General features: G+C 46.7%; 1 long non-coding RNA gene across 2 annotated transcripts in view; it reads right to left on the bottom strand.

Annotated features, from left to right (window-relative positions):
* Window positions 1–15,627, bottom strand: part of LOC113911898 — a 323,720-nt gene that overhangs the window by 18,333 nt on the left and 289,760 nt on the right. For both annotated transcript variants that reach the window (XR_003516622.2, XR_003516623.2), the window contains exon 5: window positions 3,819–3,917. This is a non-coding gene — a long non-coding RNA (uncharacterized LOC113911898). The remainder of the gene's footprint in view (window positions 1–3,818; window positions 3,918–15,627) is intronic.

Raw genomic sequence — 15,627 nt, 5'->3', positions numbered from 1 at the left:
CTTCCTAAGACATTGGATGGGGCAGAAGATAGAGAAGGGTCTCTCAAGTTGCAGAAACCTGGGCGAAGGACCTAAAGGCAGGTGGCTGCTAAGCAGAGAGAAAGCCACTCATGGTTCAGAGAGCTGGAAACAGATCTGTGAAGCCTAAAAAGATCTCTAGAATCTCACTGGTGCTCAGAGCCCAAGCCCTAAGGAAGAGAGTCTTGCTAGCATTCTCAAAACACCTGAAGCCAGTGACGAACTGGATCAAACCGAAGATTAAACGCATCCATACCCTGCTCAGATAGAGCTTTGATGGTCTCCATCCCTCACACCAGCAGGCTCGTAGAAGGGACATAACCTTTCCTATGAGTAAATATTCTTCACGTCAGTCTCTAGTGATCTTTTACACACAATGTCCCAACATAAATAAAGAATTAAGAGACCATAAGATACGAGCCAATGTGATAGTGTTAAGAGAGGAAGAGTAAACAGAAGACCCAGAGATGGCTCAGATGTTAGAATTATCTAGACAGTGACAGCGAAATAAACAGAATAAGTATGTATGAACGAACGGGGAATTTGGAAAGAGACGGAAAATATAAAAAAGAACCAGATGGGCATGTTATTAATTCCTTAAAAGACCACTAATTGTTTAAAACAAAAATTGTAACAATAAATGAATAGAGTTTAGAGCATATATAATTCATTGTTATAGTTTTCGTTTTTATGAGGTCCAGAACAGGCAAAAGAATTTTCTTGAGTAAGAAAATATTCTGTAACTGGGTGGGGGGGGGGGTTAAAGGTGTATATAATTGTCAAACCTCATCAAACTGATTTCTTACAATATGGGCATTCCATTTCATACCACTTATACCTCAATAAAAAAAATTTTTTTAATAATATCTTAGGCTGCTGAGGGCATAGTGAAACCAATACTCCTGTAAATTGGACAATGGTTTTGGAAAGCATTTTGGCAATATTAATCAAGAATTATTAAAAGTCCAAACGTTTTACAAACTGAGGGTTGCTGGAGTGGGGGGGGTGGGAGGGATGGGGTGGCTGGGTGATAGACATTGGGGAGGGTATGTGCCATGGTGAGAGCTGTGAATTGTGCAAGACTGCTGAATCACGGATCCGTACTTCTGAAACAAATAATGCAATATACGTTAAGAAAAAAAAAAAAGATAACAGGAGGGGAAGAATGAAGGGGGGTAAGTCGGAGGGGTAGACAAACCATGAGAGATGATGGACTCTGAAAAACAAACTGAGGGTTCTAGAGGGGAGGGGGTGGGGGGATGGGTTAGCCTGGTGATGGGTATTAAGGAGGGCACATTCTGCGTGGAGCACTGGGTGTTATGCACAAACAATGAATCATGGAACACTACATCACAAACTAATGATGTAATGTAGTATGGTGATTAACATAACAATAAAAAATTTTAAAGAAAAAAATAAAAGCTATGTCCAAATTAAAAAAAAAAACTAATGATGTAATGTACGGTGATTAACATAACAATAAAAAATTAAAAAGAAAAAAAGAAAGAAACACTTTCAGGGGCGCCTGGATGGCTCAGTTGTTAAGCGTCTGCCTTCGGTTTGGGTCATGATCCCAGGGTCCTGGGATCAAGCCCCGCATTGGGCTCCCTGCTCTGTGGGAAGCCTGCTTCTCCCTCTCCCACCCCCCCTGCTTGTGTTCCCTTTCCTGCTGTGTTTCTCTGTCAAATAAATAAAAAAATAAAATCTTTAAAAAAAAAAAGTCCAAATGTTTTAATTCAACAATCTCATTTAGGCAAATATACTCTTAAGAACTAATTCAACATAACAGAAAGTGACATGCACAATAATATAACGCATAGTATTTTCTAACAGGGTAATCTGAAGCACTTTGAAATCCAACATTGGATAATAATTAAACAATGTGCAATAAATATACTTATATATTTTAGCCATTGAAATGATATTGTCATGGGGAGCCTGCGTAGCACAGTCAGTTAAGCGTCCGACTCTTGGTTTCTGCTCAGATGGTGATCTCAGGGTGGTGAGATCAAGCCCAAGCCCCACGTTGAGCTCCGCGCTCAGTGTTGAGTCTGCTTAAGTTGCTCTCTCCCTCTCCCTCTGCACTCGCCTTGCACACCCTCTCTCTGTCTAAAATAAATAAATAAATCTTTATTTAAAAAACTATATTGTCACGACTATATAACAAGCTGAAGACATGTTTATGCTATAAGCCTTCACGTCCTTGAAAAAACACACACATGAGAAAAGCACTGGAAAGAAAGAAACTGTAATGATAAGTCATTCTTATGTTGGGCATGTGAAGTATTTTTTCTTTTCAGCTTCGTTATCTGCATCTTGATATTTTTCTTTCCTTTAAAATGTTTTCAATTTTTTTAGCTTTCCTTTTTTTCTTGATATCTTCGCAATATTACATCTTTCTATCCAGGAACAAGGTTTTTTTCTGCAGTGATTCTCTTATCATTTACGTCCTTCCATCATTTTCTTTGTTTAAATTGGTTTTTTATTGCACAGGAAACCCATGATTACATTTTCATGATTTTTCCTGTATATAAAAGGACCTCAGTTTTGCCCAACAGTTTTTAATTTCTAGAAAATAAATGGGAACGGACTTTCATTTGTGAACATAACAAATTAACGAATGGGACGGGCCTTCCCAACGACCCAAATACTTATGCCTACCAGATGGAATCGTGATACACAGCTAACGTCTATGTTGATTAACATGAAACATTAAATCTATTTACTTGGAAAGCATCTGAAAAGACTAGCAGTGGTTAGTCTCTGGGTAGTGAGATAAGGTCAAACTGCTTTTTCTTTGTCCACTTTTCCTACATTGAGTCTGTATTATTTTGTGATAAAAAAGAAATGGTAAACTTAGATCCCAATTACAGGCTCAAGCCCTCCTGAAGCTCTGGACCTGAGCCTGACCCAAGTCAAGGTCATGGAAATGCAGCCAGAAGCTTCCCCCTCAGCATTTCTTCTGCCATCCATGCTCCACTTTCCCATCCCTTGCACCCATCAGTCACAGTGTCCACACGCCCCCGCCCCCCCCCCCACGCAGGAAGTAACAGCAGGAAGCAGGGACCCTCAGTCTCGTCTCTCTCTTGGTCCCTGGGCTCCTTGGTGTCACCTAGGCGGCTGGAGCAATAGCTACACCCAGGTTCCCTCCCAGAGTCCCCAGCACCTGAGCCTGCTAAGCCATCCTAGCTCTGGTTCCTGCCAGACCTTTATTAACCGTGACAAGGGTTTGGAACGCCTGAGAAACATCCTAATCTCCCCGTCTCCCTGTAGAAGCAAATAGAGTTAAAGAAGGCTGTGGAGGGTAGAATGGTGGCAGATGCATCCCTGGAGAGCCCAGCTCCAGCATTCCTGGCCAGCCTGTGTCTCCCCCTCTCGGCTCAGATCTCCTCTCAAGAGCCTGGCCAAGCCTGCTGAAGGAGAGCTGAGGAGGGGACTACAAATCGAAATGAACATCCTGCTGTAAAGAATTCAGAGCGGTGATAAATAGCTTTATGGCGCCCTGGCATATTGCAGACAGCAGAGAATTCTCTCTCCCCATCCACCCCTGAGTAAATTAGAGAGACAGCCCTCGTCCCTCCCTCTTCCTGACCCCCACAGTACTCAGAAAAAGGAAGCGTGACCACGCCTAATGAGGAGGGGCAAGGAACAGCCCAAATTAGAGGGAACCGCATTAAAATATGTCTCCTCATGGCTATTCAATCACTAATTGACTTTTCCTGCTCACTTTAATTTTGACGTTGGTGTCTTGATTAATTAACTCTGTCACCAAAGCCCCAGGGTGTCACAGAAGGACTCACCAGGAGTTTATCTTGCTACGTTCCAGCCAGTTTGACAGGTAGGCTCTCCCTGGCCAGCTCCATGGGTAATGGCCTGAGCCTGTCGTGGTCCCTTGAGCCCTAGAGGAAACGGAGACACACTGTCATTCTCTAACTGTTGGCCACAGGTCCCAGCCAGCAGGAAGAGAATCGGAAGGCCCACATTGTTGCTTTCCCTCTCTGACAGCATAATAAATTTCCTTCTCTCCATCTGCATTCTCATATGGATACGAAGTTCCTCATGGACCCCATGACCAGTGGGAGAGATGGAACACAAGTGTTGTTTCTAGCTAAGCCTTCTGGGAAAGCATTTGGTCACTCACTCATTCATTCGTAGAAGTATTTAACTTGTTTTTGAGTGGCCTGTGCTGGACTTGTGGGGAAGGAAGGGGTCCAAAGAAGTATAAATTATGGGCCCTGTCCATGAGACATTCATAATTTTAGTTGAAGAGCTGTGACATTCTCTTATAAAAACAGAAGCCAAGATTTGGTGTTTGGAGAAAACCCCTAGGTGGCAAAATCAATTGTCCTGGGTATTTGGGCCATATGTCCCCACCCACTTCTGGGACCCCCTGGCATGTTTCAAATGTGCACTGCATAACCACCACGGAGCCACCAGCGGGGGGAGGTTTGGCAGGAGAACTTAAAAAGTCAAAGTTCTCTTCCTGTCTGGCTTTGGTCACTCTCCCTCAGGGAGTGGAGGCACCAGGTCGCAGGACATAACAGGTGAGGGAAGGGAAGCTCCCCTTTCACCCCCTCCTCAGCCCACCCTGCAGAAGAGGAAGATTGATCCAGACTCGGCGTCGCTTCGGTAGCTTGGACTGGGCTACCTGTGAATGGAGCGTTCCACCCTACAGGTGGGCTGGGGGTCTGCTCCTGGTCTACATGGCACTGGGAGCTCTTAGGCGTCTTGCTTTTTCTTTCTCTTTTCTCTTCAGCTTGGTGGCAGAAGTGGCTTACGGACCCAGGGGCACACTGCCCTTGAGCACACCACCCATCCTGCCCTCTTCTCTCTCCTTTCCAAGTGGGAAAGAAAGAAGATTCATGACCAGGGATTGAATCTTTTCCTAGGGTATTTGGTGTGGGGAGGAGGAGAAAGCAAAAGCCACAGCTGCTTCTGTTTCCTCCAGCCTAACTTACAAAACCCTCTTTATTATGGCTCAGGGCCCACCCTCACTAGCATTTAGGTGCTATTTTCCCTTTACAAGTTTCATCACGTGTGTCTTTCTCTAGGAGACTCCTAGGGAGGAATGCCGTGATCTTGGACAGAATACTGTTATTCCAGGGTCCCTTGTCTAAAGACCATGCTCAAGTGCCTGATACACGTGGAGAGTCGACAAGGCCAAGCCATCCCCACGGTGTGCCTCCTGCAGAGGGCCTGGTCCTGATAGTACTTTCAGGGCTCTACCCTAAAGGAACTCCCTTGCCACGTGCTCATATCTGACACGTACTTTCCCGGATTGCCCTGCTTCTTATATCTCCTATTTTCACTCTTGATCTACTTTTTAGCCTACCGTGGCAACCAATAATAATACCCTTTGCTTTTAAAAAAAAATCCTAATGGCTTTCTATAGTCGAATCAAACCTCCTCACCATAGCCTACATGGAAGGCTGCACTGCTAATCTCAAATCCCACTGCCCCTCTCTGTGGGAGGATTGTGCATCCCCACCCCCGATGGCATCACTTTTGGCCATGTAACTTGCTTTGGCCAATGGAAGTGGCACATCAACTTCCATGCAGAAGCCGTAAGGATCACACGATCCTCCACCTTCTCTCTTCCCTCTGCGAAGAGACCAGAGGTGTCTCAGGTAGGAGCTGTCCTATCTCTCTGGGTCCTGGAGTGAAGATTTGTAGCCAATCCACAATAGACATGTAGTAGGAGTGATAAATAACCTTCTTTACTAGATGTTATTGAGATGTGAGGGTTATTTGTTACCATTCAGAGGAGCCTCATCTGACTGACATATTCTATGGTGCCATCCAACCCCTGACCACTTCTCCAATTTCATGTCCTACCTTCCCTTCCCTCATCCACTACATTGCAAACACCCTGGCCTTCTTTCTCTTCCTTGAACATGCCATGTTTGTTCTCACCTCAAAGCCTTTGCAGAGTACTGATTCCTCTGCCTGGATTGCTTTTCCCGGAGGTCTTCACGTGGCTGGCCCATCTTCATTATTCAGATCTTGGTTTGAATACTAGCTTCTTAAGAAATGCTTGCCCTGAACCCTATCTAATGTAATCCCCCAGGTATTCTTTGTCATGTTATCCTGTCTTACTTTGCATCCATCCACTAGTTTGTTACTTGTTTTCCCTCCTTGGGAATGAACGCTTCATGAAAGTAGAGATCTTGCCCATCACAGTCACTGCTGTATCTCCAGACACTACAAGGTCACCAGACACATAATAGACCCTCAGTAATACTTATGTCATGAATAAGTAAAAGTCTCCCCCAAACTTTAAACCCAGTTTCAACTGCCAACTAGACACCTCTTCCCAGAATTCCTGACTCAAGAGACCCAAAGCAGAATTCATAGTTCTGTCCCCTCTTCTCTTAACCCAGCCTTGTCCTCATCTTATTCCTGGTTAATGACTCCATCCAGCACCGTGTCACCCCAACCAGACTCAAGTACTTTTCCACTCCTCCCCCTCACTCGCTTCCTCCATTCCCAATCAGTCACCAGGCTGATTCTCTTTTTTAAATCTCTCTCTAATCCACTTCGTCCTCATTCCTATGCACCTGCCCTCACTCAGGCCCTCATCATCCGTTGCCTGGATTATCGCAATCTTTGCAGAACAGGGTTCCCTGTTTCCAATTCTCTCCCCTCCCATCTGTGCTGCACACTGCCACCAGAATTATCTTTCTAAAATCTGATAATGTCACTCCCCTGTTTAGAAGGATTTAAAAGGAGTTCCAGGATAAAGTTTAACTCCTTAGAGGCCATGAGATACCTTTGCGTTCTGGTACCTGCCAATTTCCCAGTGTGTCTGCCACTCATGGCCAGACCCCTCACCCCATCCAGCCACACGGAGCCAGGGCAGCAGATCCAACATGTATTTGCACTCACTGCTCCCTCTCCCTGGAATGCCCTTCCCCTTTTGGCCCCTGGCACCTCACCTCCCCAAACACACAGGAAGGAACATGCACGTAAGTACACACTCCCATCAGGACCCACCTACTGAGAGCCGCCTTCTCTGCTGCTCTCACTCCCTCTGCAAAGCCTCTCCCCACTCCTCCCCGCCCTCCTCCTAAAAACAAGAAAATAGCTCTAATGATGTGCTTGATGCAAACCTCTCTTATAAGCTCACATGGCACCATACGCTCTTTGGTTGCAGGTTCGTCTGTGCAATCCTCAAGGGCTGAACAAGCAGCCTTTCTTGTTTTGAGTGCCCAGGACTTCACACAGCATGTCTTTCCCGATAGATACAGAGCATGGGCTCAATAAATCTTGTGGCAGTGAATAGATGGATAGATGGTATTAAGTATAGGAGAGAAAATAATAGATGGGCTAATTACATTACCAGCCAGAGCACTCGTCTGCGTGATATGGCCAGGAAAAGAATGCAGATGACAGTTGAATCTTAGTTTCAGTTCTGTCCTAATAAAACTATCCCACAAAGGGACTACATGCCTGGGGTAACGGGAAGAGGATCCCGGGGCCGAAGGAGCCCTCAGCTCCAGACCTCACTGGTACACTGACCTCCAATATGGCTCTTATACACTCTGTCCTGGGTGTCCTCATTTACTGCTGATATAAGCTTTCTCCCACCTGCGTATTAACAAGAAAGGGCTCTTCTAATGTTGCTCCCGTTGTACAGATTCTAAAAAGAAGGAAAAGGATGTCCCCCAACCGCACAACTGGTAAGCAGCGAAGTTAGAACTTGAACTAGGGCTCTCTGTTTCTAAGCTGTGTGTCCTCCTCACCCACCTGGGCCATCTTCCCCTCCAAAGAGAGCATCATCAGTAAGTGGATTATCCCTGTTACCACCACCCCTAAAACGCTTTCATGCCAGTACTTTCTTCCCTGCCGCTGTCTTGAATCGCTTTCCCCACCTAAACTCTCACTGTCCCAAGCGCCTAGTAGGGCCCACCAGGGCCGAGCCTCTGGAGAATGGGCCAGGACCCCTGGCTCCTCGCCCAGGAAATAGAGGTTCCCCTCCAATGGGGAGCAGCAAGATCCCCAGCAGGGTCGCTCAGAAGCCAAGCTGTCATTTTAGAAGATTCAGGTTCCAACTTAATACTATTTGAGGCTCAAAATAACCCCTCCAGTCTCCCTGCTTATTCCTTAAATGCAGTTCTTAACATTAATGATGGCACCTGTGGGGGAGGAAAAAGAAGGGATTTAGGCGGAGAGTTGGTTTCATGTCACCTAAAAGGATTATTTTATACCATCAGAAAGATAATTCCCCTCCTACTGGGGGAGGATGGATTAGGTCTTTACTTCAGATGGCACTTTATGAAAAGATTACTTAAAGATTATAGGACAAAGTGGATACATTTGACAACATCTGCTAGGGCTGGGTTCTGTGGCTGCCTGAGAAACAATTGCTAATTTATACAATTAATAGATTGCTCGCATTGGTGCTAATCTAGAGGCTGTCTGCCCGCAAATGTCCACACACTCCTGCTGTGGAGTTTTCTTCCCCATCTCCCCACTGATTCTTGACGGAGAATGACACAAAATGCCACTGCCCCCATGAAATCTTCCCTGATCTCTCCACTTGGAAGCGGACACTCTTGCCTCCAGGCTCCCTCCTCTTTTTGAAGTTATTATCACCATGCTGCTTAGCGCAGGAGATCTACTTGCCTGTGCCTTCTCCTCCTGGACTGGAAGCTTCTTCCACACGTCCTTACTCAGGCCCCATAAAGCTGTACATACACCAGGCGGGGAGAAATGTAAGCGCTTCCCTGTGCCCCCAGGTCTCAGCTACCCCCCCAGGCAGTGTAGGGAAGGAAGGTCTTGGAGGCTTCCAGGGGTCAGGAGGGCACTGGTGTTGCTGGGGTGGGGTTCTGCCCTCTGAATCTCACCGTATTGTTACTCACAGAGGGGCTTTGGGGCTGAGGAGTACAGGCTATGACCCTGCCATCCTGAGGGGCTTCTAGAAAGCCCTCCGGCCCAGGGCATGTTGGTCAGACACCCCAGGACTCTGGCGGCTTGGTTATCTATGGTGGGGCAGTCTTGAGAAAAGTATTGAAGGAAAGTATGGAGGATCCTGGATTACTTTTCTGAAAGGCCTTTGGGCATGGTATGACAAAAGCAAGTCTGCTTTCCTCAGCATCGAAGGCTGTCTCCTGAATCCCCAGAAATCTGTGAATGGCACCTATATTCATTCACAGCATTGCTTAAAGAATGGCTACCCACTCTCTGAGCCTCTCCCGTCACTGCCCCTTGGCCCACGCCGAACTAAACCCAGCCCTGACCTGCATGCCTCAAACTCTTCCCTGCATCCAAGAAACAGTTTCTTCGGCCTGGACTGCCTCCCCTCAGCCCTTCTCCATCCCACGAATTTCTCCTCCACTCGTTTAGACTCAGCTCAGATGTCGGCTCCGCTGTGAAGCCTTCCCTGATGCCGAGTATACATCATCTGAGATAAAGAGAAGCAAAAGATCACCGTTTCTAAAAACATTCACTAATAAATGGCTTCTCATAATAAATACTACTCAACAACTATTTATTGAGTGCCCATTACGTGCCAGGCACTGATCTCCACACTTGGAATACCGCAGCAAGCAAAAGAGACAAATATGCCCACGCTCAAGGGCTTACACTCCAGCAAGGGGCAGGGGGAGAGGGTATCCATACACGATAAACACAATCACAAGTAAATTATATAACATGTTAGAGGTTGATAAGTGTGTGCAAAAAGGAAAAGGTAGAGAAGGGTAAAAGGGACAGAGAGAGTTGAGGGCGACAGGAGAGAGGGTGGGGTGGGGCTGAAGGGGGCTATGTAAACAGGCCAGCTTCAAGAACTCAAGAGAAGGAAGGAGGGAAGCAGCGGAGGAGAGCAGACTACAAGGAGTGTCCAATAAGCAGCCAGAAACAAGGCCAGAGTGGAAGCCAGGTGCAGAGGCCATGTCGAGGAGGAAGGAGAGATCATCCCTGTCTACGCTGCTGCTACAGAAGCGAGGTGGGCGCTAAGAGTCACTGATTCAGCAACACGGAGGGCAGAGGTGGGCTTTACAAGAGCAGGTCTGGTAGAGGGACCGGAGTGAGGGCTGACTGAAGCGAAGTGGAGAAAGTGGGGAAATGAGAACGTGGAGGGAGCAGGTGTAGACAACCCTTTTGAGGTTTGCTGAAAAGGGGAGCAAAGACAAGGCACACAAGCTGGAGAGGAAAGGCATGTGGATGAAAATCATCTAACAGACAGCAAAGCACCAGGGCCACAGGAGAGGGGGACTCTTGCTAGAGCGGAGGAGGGCAACGGAACACGTGTACATGTGCACAGGCCACGGAAAGTCCTGACTCCCCATGGAACTGCAGCCCCATCCATATTCAGCATGCTAGGGACCTGGGCCCTCTGTTCAAATGTATTCATGTATTCATTCATTCCACGGATTTTTACTGAATGCCCTCTACATGCCTGGTTTGTTCTAGGCACTCCCAACACCCAGCACACACAGGCCCAATGATCTCTGCTCTCCAGTAGGTAACGTGCTCGTGGAGGATGCTCTGGGTGTCACCGAAAGATCCTGAGTTCAACAGACCCGAAAGACAAGGACATTTAACATCCCCTATAATAAAAGTCCTGATAAATGTTCACGTTATGTCATTATTACAGCCTTAATCAAAAGGTATCACCATTGTCTATCCCCTACACTGACAGCAATTTTTTTTTTTTGTAATACTTATAACTCCAGCACCTAACACAGTTTCTGACACAGGGAAGGGACTTTTGAGAGGCTTATTGGATGAATATGTGAAACCTGAAAGATGAGGGAAAATCCTCGTTTCGGGTTCCTCCAGAATATTCACCCATGTAAGTCACCGAGCTATACTTTCCAAAAACAAACATCTAGAGGTGACATCTAACACCTTTGGGCAAAATAGTGATTCACACTGAAGTATGAAGCAGTTTCCCTGGATACTTTTCTCTTAACAGCCAGCTCAGATGGGCCGTCCCTTATCGACTAGACTCTTCCATGGAGTGGGATGGAATGGAGATCTGAGAGGGATAATTTCGAAACTGAGGTACCACCAGGTAACCGAAGACAAGATGTCCTGGCCGAGTGGGTTGGTTCTGCTTCAGCATGGTGACATCAAATATCATTGAAGGGGACGTGGGAATGGGACATGAAAGGGGTTCAGAGGGTGAAGAGAGTTTGTAAGAGGGCTCCTCAGTTTGAGGATACTTGGAACCCCCGTGGCTGACAGTCCCGAGCTCCATCCCCAGCCATTTCCAGGCGGCAAGAAACAAAGCGTCTAATTCTCAATTGGTGTTTCTGATTGTTTTAATCAGTAGGCTGTCTATGTCTGATTAATTTTTTGCCCTTCCAAACTTCCTATCAGTATATATGTATTTGGCACCATGCAAAACCACTGGCCTTTAAATGACTTGAGCTCTGTGCATCTGGAGATGGGCAATCATGGAAGAACAAGCCGGAAAGCAATTTTCTGAAGGAGTGAAGGGGAAGCTGGTACTTGATCTTATTACTTCTAACCAATTTCTTGCTTTCTCTTTAAAAACAAGAGTTCTAAATAGTTTAAAGCGAAGTAGAATCGTTTTGAAATTGTACCTTCTGGGAAGGGCTCCCACTGCAAGCGTCTGCCAGGCAGGGACCCGCAGCCAACTCCACCTCCAAGTGGTTTGAATTTTGAGCCTCCTATAGTCCTGATGAAACTTTCACATTCCTCAAGTTCATGACACTTGGAACTTCAACAGTAGGAGGTTTATGCACTTTGGGACAGGTCAGCACCGGGTACTAAGAGATGAGACAGGAACTTGATACAGATGGATAGGAAGAAACCAATAAAGGAAACTCTGCAGCAACTAAGTGACTTTTAATGATTTCACTGAAGAAAATCATGTCTGGAAATATGACTTTGGTAGATGAGGCCTGGCCATCAGCCAGGCCTTTAAGACCCCAGACGTCATCAGATTATTTGCAAAAAAACGGGCAGGTCAGCTCCAGACAAGGTGAGTGGAGATGGATGGAGAGCTCGTGGTGGGAAAATCTGGAAAGAGGCCTGAACACCCAATAGAAAGTGGAGATACCAAGAGCTCTCAGGAAACCTAGAGAAGCTGAGTGCAGATAATAAGGCCCTCTTGTCAGCAAATGCAGGTGCTCTCCTCAGCCAGTTTGAGACCTTGGCTCTGGAGGCAAATTTCTGGCACCGACAAGTTTTGAGGTTGGAAAAACAAAAAGATGACAGGGCCTGGAAGCTTGGGACATTCTTGCTATACATGGCGTTTGCCTTCTAGGGATTTTGAATCATTGCCAAGAAACCAAGAGACTCTAGAAATGCACTGATAACCTAAGAAAAGGTGACTGAAAAACATAGTTGTGGCTTCTGGTTATACCCTTTATCATGGTGCTTTGTGATCCTAGACGTGTTAGGATGAGGGACGCATGCGATCTTATTCATTATGTCTTTCATGTTTGAGAGAGAGAACAGGAAACAGCTTCTCTGCCTGTCCTGATTAAGCCTCCTTGTTACTAAGTGCTGATAGTAAATGAAAAGATGTGAACTAAAAATTAAAATTAAAAAAATAATAAATTGCACCTTCTGTGATTTTTATGGCTGAATATTATCGCATTATATGTGTAGACCTCATTCTGTTTATCTGTCCATCTGTTGGTGGACACTTGGGTTGTTTCCACTTCTTGGCCGCTGCGAACACGGGTGCACAAGGATCCGTTCGAGCCCCTGCTTTCATTTCTTTTGGGCACATACCTAGAAGTGGAATTACTGAATCATATTGTGCGTTCTGCTGACCTTTTGAGAAACTGCCAGACTGTTTCCTGAAGTGGCTGCGCAATTTTATACCCCACCACCGATCATCAGGGTTCCCACTTCCCCACGTTCTCACCAACACATGTGATGTTCTGCTGCTGTCGTTGTTGTTTTTATAGTCACCCTGTGGGGTGACGCGGGATCTCACGGTGCTTTTCATCTGCAGTTCCCTGAGGACGAATGCTCCCGGGCACCTTTGTAGAGCAGTAAATCAGTAACAGATATCTGTTCTGCTTCCTTCAGGACTCGGTGACGGTGGCACATGACACGGGGGATGTGAATGGACTCTGCAACGCTCAACGCAAGTTATTAATAAGACGATGCTTCCACACAAGGCACTGATGTGTGACTTCTGTTCTCACTGGGCCGCCCTAGCCACTCCCACAACTTCAACCCCTGAGCGGCAAATTCTGGTAACACCCTGGTGCAAATGTTTCCAGCTACTGAAGGGGGCTCTCGCCTGAATGTTACCCCCTCCTTTAGCTGCTGTTCTGATGTGGAATTGGGAATCTGCTGTATAGAATGGAATTGAGTCTAAGAAAGATTTTGACCTTTTCTTCCAGGCACATCTGTGTGTGGATTTGACCTTGTGGTTTTACTTTTTTTTTTTTTTTTAAGATTTACTTGTATATTTTAGAGAGAAAAAGAGAGAGATTGAGAGAGTGCGAGCAGGGGGTAGAGGCAGAGCGAGAGGGACAAGCAGACTCCCTGCTGAGTGCAGAGCCTGACAAGGGACTCCGTCTCACAACCCTGAGATCATGACCTGAGCCGCAATCAAGTCAGATGCTTAACCTACTGAGCCACCCAGGCACCCCTGACCTCATGGTTTTAAATGATCTTAAACCACCGTTATCAATCTGATACTCTGACCATGTGACCTGAAAAGAATTTTATATTCTGGCTTGTGAGGTCACACAAAGAGTAATGACTCAAAGTTCACTGGCCAGAGCTTATTCAGAAGCTCAGAACACTGTCAAACGCCCCTACACAAGTGTTTCTAGAAATCCAGACTCACAAGAATCATCCCATCAGGCATCCCATGCCCTAGAGCCCTCATGGTGCTCCGATTGAAGTAAAAATGGGGAGAATGTCTCTCTCCTCCACTCTGGATACCTGGGGACCCAAGCAGGGCTGTGGGCGCTCTGACCTCACAGAGCCCTTGGAGAGAACTGCCCCGAGGACCTCCGTCTATGCCACAGGCTGCAGACCCCAGTCTGTGGGTGAGGAGGAGCAGACCCCAAGCTGTCTGCCTACACCCCATCTCCCTCCTTCTCTGGCTCCTCACCCTTATGCCTGTTCTACTCTGCCTGGTGCGGCTCCTGCCTCACCTCCATCCTGCACTGACCAGTCAGGGATACTACACAGTACAGTACCGAAGCCAAGGTCACGGGCTTTGGAGTCAACACAACCGGGCTTTCAGGGACAACTGCAGCAATTACACATGGCAGCCTTGGCCATGGGGCTTCCCTTCATAAGCCTCCGCTTCCCCAGATGCTAACCAGGGATAAAGAGACTTTCTTTCAGAGTCATCATGAGAATTAAGGGGTTTAGGGGAGCAGCCGGTACGGGGCACGGCTCAATTGATGTTAACTCACCTTATTTTTATATATTTTTTTCTTGCGGTTGCTCCATGCCTAAATCTGACCAATTCTCAGCCTTCTCACCATTAATATCTCGGACCAAGTCCCCACCATCTCTTGCCACATTGCTCTAAGAGTCTGCTTACATTTGCTCCTACTTCCCCACAGTGAACTTGCACGGAGCAGATGGAATGCGCGTTTCCAAATGTGAGTCAGACTCTGTGTACTCTCCACTTAAAACTCCCATCACATTGGGATAAAGGCAATCTGCTCTCCACGGCCCCTGCCTCTTCCTGCCCCAGCTCCTCACCCTCCTCCCTACCCTCCCAACCCTCTGCCCAGCCTCCGCGGCCACCTTGCTTTTCCTAGGCACACTACAACCTGTCCTGCCTCGTGGCCTTTTCCTGGTACTCCTGCTGCTGGGACTGATCGCCATATCACTTAAGTGTCGCTCAGATGTACCACTGTGTCCTTCCTAGTTGACCTTATGTACACCAGATGCCCTTCCCCCAGTGGCACTCTCTAGTCCCTTGCCTTGCTTTAATTTCTTCACTGTCTTCGCTATGGTCTGAATGTCTGTCTCCCCCCACAAACGCTTATGTTGAAATTCTAATGCCCAATGTGATGGTATCAGAAGGGGGGGGGGCCTTTGGGAGGTGCTTGGTCATGAGGATGGAGCCCTCGTGAACCGAACTAGTGTTCTTAGGAAGGAGGCCCCCGAGAGTCCCTTGCGCTTTCTGCCCTGTGAGGACCCAGCAACAAGTCAGCAAGTCTCCAACCCAGAAGAGGGCCTTGGCCAGAACCCTACCATGCTGGCACCGTACTCTTGGACTTCCAGCCTCCAGAACTCTGAGAGATAAATTTCTGTGGTTCATATGCCATCCAGCCACGGCATTTTGTTATGGCAGCTCAAACAGACTAAGAAAGTACTGGTCACTCTATGAAATTATACCAGTTGGGCACTTATTTAATGCATGGTATTTATTTTGTGCAATATTAATGTAATGCATATGAATTTATGCAATATTAATTGAATGCATAAAATAATACCCTCCTGACAGTTCCTATCTCTTTATCGTGCTTTATTCATCCGAACAGCACTTCTCACCACCCGCGTGTTACTCATTTATGTGTTTTGCCTGTTATAGTCTGTCTGTCTCATTAGAATGCAAGCTCCCTAAGGGCAGGAATCTTGATGGTACCTGGCAGTGCTAGGTATGGAGTCAGCCCGCAGTAAATATTTGTTGAATCAGTGAAT

This window comes from Zalophus californianus, chromosome 12 (assembly GCF_009762305.2).
Source record: "Zalophus californianus isolate mZalCal1 chromosome 12, mZalCal1.pri.v2, whole genome shotgun sequence".
NCBI lineage: Eukaryota > Metazoa > Chordata > Mammalia > Carnivora > Otariidae > Zalophus > Zalophus californianus.
The sequence above is the reverse complement of the archived record's forward strand: the minus strand, read 5'-3'. Positions and strand labels throughout refer to the sequence as shown.